We start from the raw sequence: 9,950 nt of genomic DNA, 5'->3' as shown, positions 1-9,950 counted from the left end.
AGTCAAAGGGTTCAATGAGGGTGTGAAATAGTGGGAAAAAATGTTTTTTGCCTCTGCATCTTTTGATAGACTTGGAAAGGAGTAAGGTGAGAAGCATGTCGGAGGATTGTGAGAGATTATAAAATTGTTGTTTGTGCCATTTTCAAACTACTGTGATTAGTAACTTTTCATATTTATGAAATATGTAACGAGGCCTTCGGGCATTGCAATAAAATAAACAGCAGTATTGCTCATAACGTATGAACACATGAGTTCATAGTTAATTAGCTTGTCTTCATTAACAATGATTTATTATTGCTATGACAAAATCATAATCCCTTTTTAGAAAAGCAACCTGGGTATGAAATAGCTAGTCATCCATTTTGATTAATAGAGCTTTGTAAGTCACAACATATGTGTAGAAAAGGGTGATCGAGCTTTCACTGCCTCAACTGATTCCTGCAGGATTACAAACTGTCTCTCTCTCTCTCCCCCAGCTGATACCCTACAGAGGGAGGATGCAGTCACGTGACTGTAACTGCTTCCTCCCTATGACATCATTGCTTTTGCAGCCATACCAGTAACGAAGGGATGCTATCAAAATCTGTGGGACTGGGCTAAATGATGTTGCTTTGCAGGTAAGAGACAATTCTCCAAAAGCTAATTTGCCAGTCTCTTTCTGTGTGGTCATCCTAGAGCTCAACCTCTGTTAGGCAGATCTTGCAATAGAAAATAGAGCAGAGCAGTTTTGTGCAAGCAGAGGATTTGCAGGTACAGGGGCTGCTTCCTTGCACTTTACAGCTCTTCCGGCTAACATCTCTAGCAGCAATGCTGCCAGATGGAGCTTTAAAGCTGAAGAAGGCCCATTGTCCTGAAATGGGCCCTGTATCCTAACATGGGCCCTTCTTGTAAGTGCCAAATTATGTATTTACATTAGCAGCCATCAGCCTAGATCAGTACAGAGAGGCATAGCAATATTGTCTTGATTATGTTCCCTGTGTTTTCGCCACACATAAAGCAAATTAGTATAGAGATGAAATGTCTCTAGTCTTTTAAAAAAATGAAAATTGGGCTAGGGGTTAGCAGATCTTAATGGAGACTATTTCTATTTGTTTGCTGACAGTATTTTTAAGGACCTAGTCCGGTAGGTTTCTTACATAATTGATTTGCATGATGTCAGATGGTTTTTGTTTGCAAGGATTTTGTCATCCGATATAAGCAATGACAATTATTCATCAGGGATGGGGGGGGAGACATGAGAAGGCTAGCAGCTATTTAACCCAAAGTCCTAGTGATATAACCTGAATTTATTCAAGTCATAATTAAAGTGGTAATTGAGCAAAACTTCAAATTCCACAGTTTTTTTCCCTTCAGCTGTAATTGCACACAATGAAAATACATGAAGATAAATCATTCGGGGTTGGGGGAATGTTTGCTACTCTGTTGTTTTCTAGTTCATTTAAAAATGTATTTTGTTGCTAGCAACCTAAAAATAATGGCAAATGCCGGGAGTTTTAGGAGGCAAGACCTCAAAATCACTTATGAGCATAACAGTTGAATAAGAGAATTTCTCCTGCTTTCAGTCATTTGTAAGAACCTTGATGAATAATTGTCTGTCTTTGCCAGAGAATGGATGATGACTCGGCAGCAGTGGCAGCAGCAGGGAAATGGTCAAATTAATTAGTCAGATTATGCAGGAAGTTTTATGATTCTTGAAATTCCCTTCATACATCTTTTCCCACCATTGAAAATGCAAGAAAAGATATGCCATGATATGAGTTTGTGTGTGTATGTGCATCTGTCCGTGCATGTGAGGGAAATCTGATTGTGTCGTGTTTTTAAATGTATTGTATGTCCTAGTGAAGGAAGAACTTGAATGGGTGCATACCACTATCACTAATGGTTAAAATCTAACATAATACCAGAAAGCATTAAAGCAGGGGTTCTCAAACTGGGGGTCACGAGCTGTCACCCTCCACTCCAAGCCCTGCTTTGCCTCCAGCATTTATAATGGTGTTAAATATATAAAAAAGTGTTTTTAATGCATAAGGGGCGGGTCACACTCAGAGGCTTGCTGTAGGAAAGGGGTCACCAGTACAAAAGTCTGAGAACCCCTGTGTTAAAGGCTATGTGGTCAAATGTGTCTTAAAGAGACTTCAGCTCTATAAGCCTTTTTGAAAAAAACATTTCAGACAAAATCAAATCTTGTAGAGAAAAGCATCTCCAGAGATCTTTCATTTTTCCACACCTAGGCACCAAAAGCAATGTGAACACATTTCCAATTGCCATATTAACAAGCTGGCACTAAGGGCATTCTGGTGCTTCCAATCCTGGATTTATCTGTTCAAACCTGAATTCTCTCTCACACTTAAACTGTGCTATGTTGTTCCTGTTTAATATAAACCATAGTGCTTGGCTCCCACTAGCGTGGCTTTTTGCCTGTGTGAAAAATGCATGAGGACTTCAGCCCTGATCTTTTAAAGGCACACTTTAATTTATTTTTCCAGTGGTAACACTTGAATTCATTAACAAAATCTGGTGGGAACAAAATCTGTCAAGACTGATATGAGTCAGGCATTTCCATCCAGCAAAGTGACATGATACCAGGCTAAGTACATTTTATCCCTATGACCCATGCAGATGTTTTGTGTGCATAACACAAGCAGAATATTGCCCTTAAACTCCACTTTCCATTCACTTAGATTCTCCTTCTGCTGTATTGTTTGGCTATTGTGTAGGGCACCCATGAGTGTATTGCTGTTCAGTGAAATGAATCATGCCATAGATTCAGATACCAATTGTGTTTTATGTTAAAAAAAATCAATTTTCAAATTTGGTATTTCTGGACAGGGGTGCTGGAACAATTTGTATAGTGGGGGTGCTGAGAGCCATTGAACCAAACTGTCAGCCCTGTATATGATGGAAACCATTTCAAGCCAGGTGGTGCGGCAGCACCCCCTGCCCTCCTAGTTCCAGCACCTATGCTTCTGGACTGCAGACCAGGAAATGACTCATGGCTAATGCAAAACTTCCAGGTCTTGGCAAAAAATCCATATAATGATGCTCAGCTCTTATATAGCAGTTCTCACCTCTTGATCTCGAAGTGCTTCACAAAGGAAGGTTCCCCCTATTTGCAGATAAGGAACACATGCAAGAAGAGAAACCTGGAGTGTAAACTCCCAGAGGTTGGGTGTGACCAGTGACCCATATGTTTCCAGCCCTGGTCTAGTGCTCAGTGTTGTCATCCCTAAGCATTCAAAAATCATGAGTCTGAACCCAAAAAGGAGGTGAAGTGACTTGCCTGAGGTCATACAGCAAGTCAGTGAGAGATTCAGCAATAGAAGCCATGCCCCTGACTCCCATTCTAGTGCCATGCCACTGGCCCATGTTGTCTCCTCGTGGTTGTGTAGAAAGGATTTGCTGCGCACCCTGTTCATTCACTCTCTCTGTTTCTGTTAGAATCACAAGAGCTGAAAGAACAGAACAGTCTAGTAGTGGCCTACCTAGTGCAGGGCTGTCACCTTGTGTGCTGAGGGCTGACGAGCCGTTTCACTCAGAGCTCTGGGACCGGCAGTAAAAAGTTCTCTAGCAGGAGGCTAACTTTGCCGTCTGACTGCAGAGATGGTAAACGCTGCATTTAAAGGAGGACATTTTAAAAAAGCGAATGCATTTATGAAACCTCCTTTCCTTTGTCCATTGATAAGGCAACCCCTCGCCCGCACCTAGTAGTGAATTTTTTCTCTTTTCCTAACACTTGGGGTATGTCTTCACTACCGGCCAGATCGGCAGGCAGTGATTGATCCAGCAGGGATCGATTTATTGTGTCTAGTCTAGATGCAATAAATCGATCCCCGAGCACTCTCCCGTCGACTCCTGTACTCCAACTCGGCGAGAGGTGCAGGCAGAGTCGACGGGGGAGCGGCAGCTGTCGACTCACCATAGTAAGTAGATCTAAGTACGTCGACTTCAGCTATGTTATTCACATAGCTCAAGTTGCATAGCTTAGATCAATTCCCCGCTTCCCCACCCAGTGTAGAACAGGCCTTGGGGAATTTCCTCTACTCCTCCCTTGAGAGCTTCCCTGCCACTTTCCTCCCCCACTCACTTTGGGCATATTCCAAATGGGGGAGGGAGAAGCAGCAGCAGCAAGAATTTAAGGAGAGATCAGGCACAACCCTGTGGGAGAGGGCCTGAGGGGGAAGCTGGAAAAAAACCCTCTTCCTGTGAGCTCTGGCTTGGGAGCATTGTGGCAGCTGTTCAAAAAGCCACTGCTGAACAGCAGGGGGCAGCAGATCAGCTGCCTGTGCCCAATCAGGCATGAGCTTCCTCCTCAGTTCCGCCCACTCCCGCCCCACTCTCTCCTGCCACTTGAGCTGCAAAGCAAGCAGCTGCAAGCTGGGGACCTTAGAAGTGCACACGGTGAGCTGCCAACTAGAGAGAAGGGTCCTTGGAGCCAGATGCAGCCCTGATCTACTGTTGCTATCCCCAAGCATTCAACAGTCATGAATTTGTTTGAAAATCACAAGCTTTTAAAATAATAAATGTTCTGGGGGTGCCTCTGGGTTTTCAAGCCTTCAGGGACCACGGGCTGAAGCTTTTTCCACAGCCGTGTGGGGTGTGTGTATAAACATTTACTTTTTAAAAAGTCACAGAAATGCAATTGTTTTAACATTAATATGAAGACCAGTATGTTGCCCAGAGACATGTCTCTTGACCACTGTAGTCCCCCTCCTGTTCACTGGCCCACTAGGAGGTTGTTCAAGATGGAGTAAAAGGCCTTGTGCCTTTTTTTACACCACTTTAGGGAACTAGGCCTGAGGCTCCCCTGGGTGTGCTGTGTTGTGTGTCTGTGTGTTCACCTCAGACCAGGCCCACTCAGACAAAATACCAGGAACAAAGCTTTATTCTGTAAAGAAACACAGAAGAGCATTCCAGTCCAGCAGTCTCCTCTCTGCTTGCCTGCTACATGCTCCCAGCTTCAGTCAGTGCTGAAACTTCCTGCTGGGAGGGCAGAGGGGACTTCCTGCCAGGAACCAGGAAGTTCTCCCAACATGCCAACGTTTGTAGTCTACATCTTGTCTTTCCCATGGCTGCTGCTGCAGAAGCACACTGGACCTTGGGCTACACTGGGACACATCTCTCTGCTAAGTTTGAAATACTTTTTTGTGGCTGTATCCTTTAGTCCCCTCTTTCATAAAAGTATTTGCTGCCTAAGTTCAGTTGTACTCTTTATTTTGAAGGGCTTAAGTATGATAATTCTTGAAATCCTTGTTTGCCTGCAAATGTGTAATTACCCATGTCCTGGGGTCATTCTACCTCTCATCAGTAATATCCTTGGGCTTCATCACACTAGTTCTATTGATGGATCACATTAAAATCTATTTCCATAAAGAAAGTCAAACGGAACCCTTTCCTCTTCAAATCCCATTTTGATTGTATACTACATGGATTCCAGGCAATTTTCTTGCAGGTGACTCGTGTAAGAATGTGGAATGCAACCCATTGCTCATTTGGATAAAAGCTTAATGGAAGCAGTGAGCACCATGAGAGAGAAGCAATGGCCTGAGTAGGGCAGAGGTCATCATACTTAGCTCAGAAACAGTGCTTAGAACTGATTCAATAATGACATTGACCAACTCCTATCTATACTCCTTGGCTACAGGCTGGTGGGTGTTGACACGGGGGAATCCATCATAAGAATAAAGAAATACTCCTGTGCAATAGTCAGAGTACACTCAGAAAGATCTTATAGGGAAGGGAGCAACAGATTTTGAGTTAATTTAATGAAAGGTTCCTGGCTAACAATGTTGGAAACAGAGTTTTTCTATTCATGGTACAGAGATTTGCAGTGTGAGTTTCTCCACTGTGCCTAGCCCATATGCCTGAATCCTGATGTTGAGGATTCCATGCAAACTGACGTAGTTTTGCAGAGAGAGCCAACTGAAGTATTAAATTAAAAGCAATATGAATCAATGAGCTCAAAAGCAGACCTTCTGAAACAGTAATGGAATAAAGATCAATTTTAATGAAGAAAGCAAGACTAGAAAATAATATATGTGAATCATGTAAGAGTTAATGGTGTGTGAGAAATCCTAACATCTGAAAGCTGACTTCTGAGTGTTCATTTCTCGACCACAACATTGCATCATCTCCTGATTTTGTTTAATTAAATTTCCCCATTTCCTTTAAAAGACAAAAGGGAGGAAGTTGGTGCTAAACCACAGAGCTCTCTTCCCTGAACTGAACAAAAGTTAACTGTGAGACATTCTTTATTAAAGAAGCTTTAATAACACAACCTGAAAAACCCAAAATAGAGTAATTCTAAACTCTGTGTATGAAATTGCTGACTTTGCACATAAAGTTGAGATCTACAGAACCAGTTTTCTTCAGACTTAGGCTGACATTTAAGTCTCACTGGGAACAACAAAACAAACCGAGTTTGATGTTTTTAGCTTGAGCTGATTTTGAGTTATGGGAGTGCAAAAATTCCACTTGGAACATATGGGGAAAGTGGTTTGTTTGGGTTTTTTTTTCTTCTGACATAACTCAACAGCTGAACCAATTTTGCTCAAACTTTCCAAGAAAACTCAAGCTGTGACCAAACACAGCATATTTCAGACCAAAAAGAATTTGTTTGAAAAAAGACTTACAATTAAACTGAAAAGGGAGGTGCTGGGAGAAAGTTTAGGATGAAAGCTAGAAGTTAACCTTAAATATAGTGGGTGCTACCATCACAGGTTAGGCTGTGTTTTAGCATTAGCAGGGACAGCCTTATGATTACAGGGCCTAGCAAGAACTAGAAGACAGGAAATCGGGCCATAAATTCTTGCTGCTTCCATTCCCATTGGCAGAGAGGAGCGAAGGCCTGGCAGTGAGAGACTGCCTCCCCGTACATTCATGCTGCCAAAGATGCAGATTGTGTTGGCGGGTGAGTTTGAGTGTCCATGGATTCTGAGGCGCCAGTGGACACTTGCTTTGCTTGTTCTTAAGACTAGCTCTGTTATCCTCACTATGCTTTTGTCCTTACGTGGAATAGCTGAGAGCTAATGGCTGGAGAACATGATTTAATCTGGAGCACGTCTTTCCCTTTGTGCCTTAAGTTTCCAGTGATTAGCCCATGTGTTTTTCCTTTCTTCCAGAATCTCTCCCATGTGATGCTATGCCCTGTGTTTTTTTTCATTACTGCTGCAGCTTCACATTTTTTCCATGGAGATTATTCAGGGTAAAACTACACATCAAATATATATACTGCATTTAGCTTGCCCACAGCATCATAGCGGGAGACTGCTTTATATGTGGTAATCAACCCATATAAAAATGTACCACAATATTTTAAAGTAATGTTCCAAACCACTTCATCTCTCTTTAGAGATGCTGCTGTTTTAGGTGAGCGCTGTAGAATATAGTAATATGTTTTCTCCTTATAAGAGAGGTCTATATGATAGACCCAGAAGCATAATAATAAAAATAGTTAGTTTTAATCTCCTATTTTTTCCCTGGGTTGTCCAATCTAACTGGTCTCCACTTTCTTATGCTAGATCATGCTTCCAAACAGGCTTGTACTGTTTTCTTTGGGGGATAGAGGCGCTGTTCTAATTAAATGACCTTTTTAAAAAATTTTAAGCTGATATGGAAGGTCAATAGATCAATCAATATGCTTTGAAAACCAACAGCTTTACATTGCCCATGGGTATTTTTAAACACAATTAAAATGCAGTTTAACATGCCAATGGTTCAGTCATGCCTTCCCTAAACATATTTTGTAAATCATCACTCACTACCTTTTCTTTAATATTTAGAAGAATGTTCCATAACCTTTGAATTACCTTCAAGTGCGCTTACAATGATGCAGCATCATGTAGCTGTTATAACATCATTTTCCTGTCTGTATATTGGTTGTTGATATGGAAAGATTTTTTTTTTAAAGGGGAAGGAGGTATTTCTTGTGCCAGGGCTGTGGGCAAATTCATCATCATGATACTTTGAGGGTTAGAGTAAAGTAAGCATCTTTACTTGAAAGTATGAAAGGTGTTCATAAAATACGGGAAATTAAATATAGAAATGACTTTTTCTTTGTTGAGTATATGTTCGTGTGTACTCCGACATAGCTGTGCATGCGCCACATGCATGCAAGATCAGTTTTTTTGACTAGCTCTGTCTGTCAGGGCTGCACATACACCCTCTGCCTCCTTGTGCTCCCGTGTGAGGTCATAAAGGACACAGTCGTTGCAACCCCCCCATGGCAACAAGACAGAACTTGGCAAATGTTCAATCTGCTACTACTCCAATTTTGTGAAAAAAATCTTCCTTCACTCTTCATTAAGGCATTATCAGCAACTCTGCCATACAGAGGTCCAGCCACTTCGAGCCAGCCACCATGCACCATGGTAGACTCCAAACCCTGCCTGTCCTATTATGAACTGATCCCTATCAAAGATGGACGCTGTGGCTTTTCTGCCCAGTCAGATATGCTCTGTGTTTAAGTCCTTTTCCTCCACAAATCCAGGGAGGCTTGGCTCAAGCTATGCCTGCAGGGGCAGTCTATTTGGATTGCTTCAGACCCAGAGGTGACCATCACTACCAGATCAAGGTGAGATAAATCAGCATCAGCCAGTGCTCCTGTGAGTACACATTGTACTCTAGGATCAAACACTGGAAACAAGGCAAAGAGAGCACTGGCAGAACCAGTCTTGGTGTCTTGGACACCAACCACTCAACATCAATGAAGTCTTCAGCACTGGACACCTCAGTATGGATGAACCTGGCACTAACATCCCAGAGAGTAAAGCCAGCATCTGTGCTCAGACATAAAGTTAACATTCTTTCACAGAGCTGGATGGAGCCCAGTATAGCACCAAATATGAAGGAAAGTCCCAGAAGGAGGACACACAAAATCACTTTTCAAAACACAGAGCCTCTGAGTTCTTGATCAGAGCAGGAATGGCACAGGGAACAAGAAACCAGGCACCAACCTCAGTACCCAGCAGTGCTCCGAGATACACCTGGAAGACACTGGATCATGTCCAGAGATGTTCCCTAGTCCAAAAAGGCGAATGGTGCTGGAGATGGCCTTTGATACTTTATCGCCCTATGGCACCACTGTTTGAAGAGAAGATATATCCCTCCTCACTATCACCAGTGTACTCACTCTCACTGGTTTCAAGTACAAATCTGTCTTCTCTGCCCTCAAAGAAAGCACCAACCAGGGAGCTGTTATTCACAGCTCCATCCCAAATGGGATGTGAGTGGCATTGGGTTGGCTATCCACAACCAAGCCAGTGCCTATATGGCATGCCATCTTGGCCACATCTCATGAATCTAGGAGTAGATCCCCCTCCCACATTTCCAGAAAGAGAAGGAGATCCCATTCCCCAGTGGCATCATTAGCCGGGCTGTTCGTGCCAAAACCAGATGTGGAGCAGCAAGAAGCAACAGAAGGATTATGTCAACCTTGTCTCCACCCAAGGAGTCATCATCATTGCCAGATGAGGCAATGACACCATCCCCGACACTCGGATGGACAACTTGAAAGCTTTTAATGTCTTCCTGTCCCATATTGTGGAGACCCTGGATACTGAGACTACATTTATATGAGAGAAGTCTCATCAACTCTTTGACATTTTGAGTGCCACATAACATTGGCCAGAATTGCCCTCCCTATTAACAGTGGATCCTGGATTTGGGCAAAGGACCATGTAAAACCCTACTCTTTCTCCCACTTTTAAAGAAACAGAGAAGAGAGGTCAGGCGCCCCAAAGGGGCACTTTACAACTATCCAAAACCCAAGTTTCTTCTTCGAGTGATTGCTCCTATGCATTCCAGTTAGGTGTGCGCGCCGCGCGTGCACGGCTCTTCGGAAGATTTTTACCCTAGCAACTCCGGCGGGCCGGCTGGGCGCCCCCTGGAGTGGCGCCGCTATAGCGCAGGATATATACCCCAGCCGGCCCGTCCGCTCCTCAGTTCCTTCTTTC

General features: G+C 43.1%; 1 protein-coding gene across 1 annotated transcript in view; it reads left to right on the top strand.

The window, feature by feature from the left end:
• The first annotated feature begins 557 nt into the window (after positions 1–557).
• The window catches only part of CLCN4 (chloride voltage-gated channel 4), a 61,587-nt gene continuing 52,194 nt past the window's right edge, over positions 558–9,950 (top strand). Inside the window, exon 1 of the mRNA XM_045010015.1 lies at positions 558–617. The gene's annotated coding sequence lies outside the window, so the exon portion shown is untranslated. The remainder of the gene's footprint in view (positions 618–9,950) is intronic.

The sequence above is a fragment of the Mauremys mutica genome, chromosome 1, assembly GCF_020497125.1.
Source record: "Mauremys mutica isolate MM-2020 ecotype Southern chromosome 1, ASM2049712v1, whole genome shotgun sequence".
Classification (NCBI taxonomy): Eukaryota; Metazoa; Chordata; order Testudines; family Geoemydidae; genus Mauremys; species Mauremys mutica.
The sequence above is the reverse complement of the archived record's forward strand: the minus strand, read 5'-3'. Positions and strand labels throughout refer to the sequence as shown.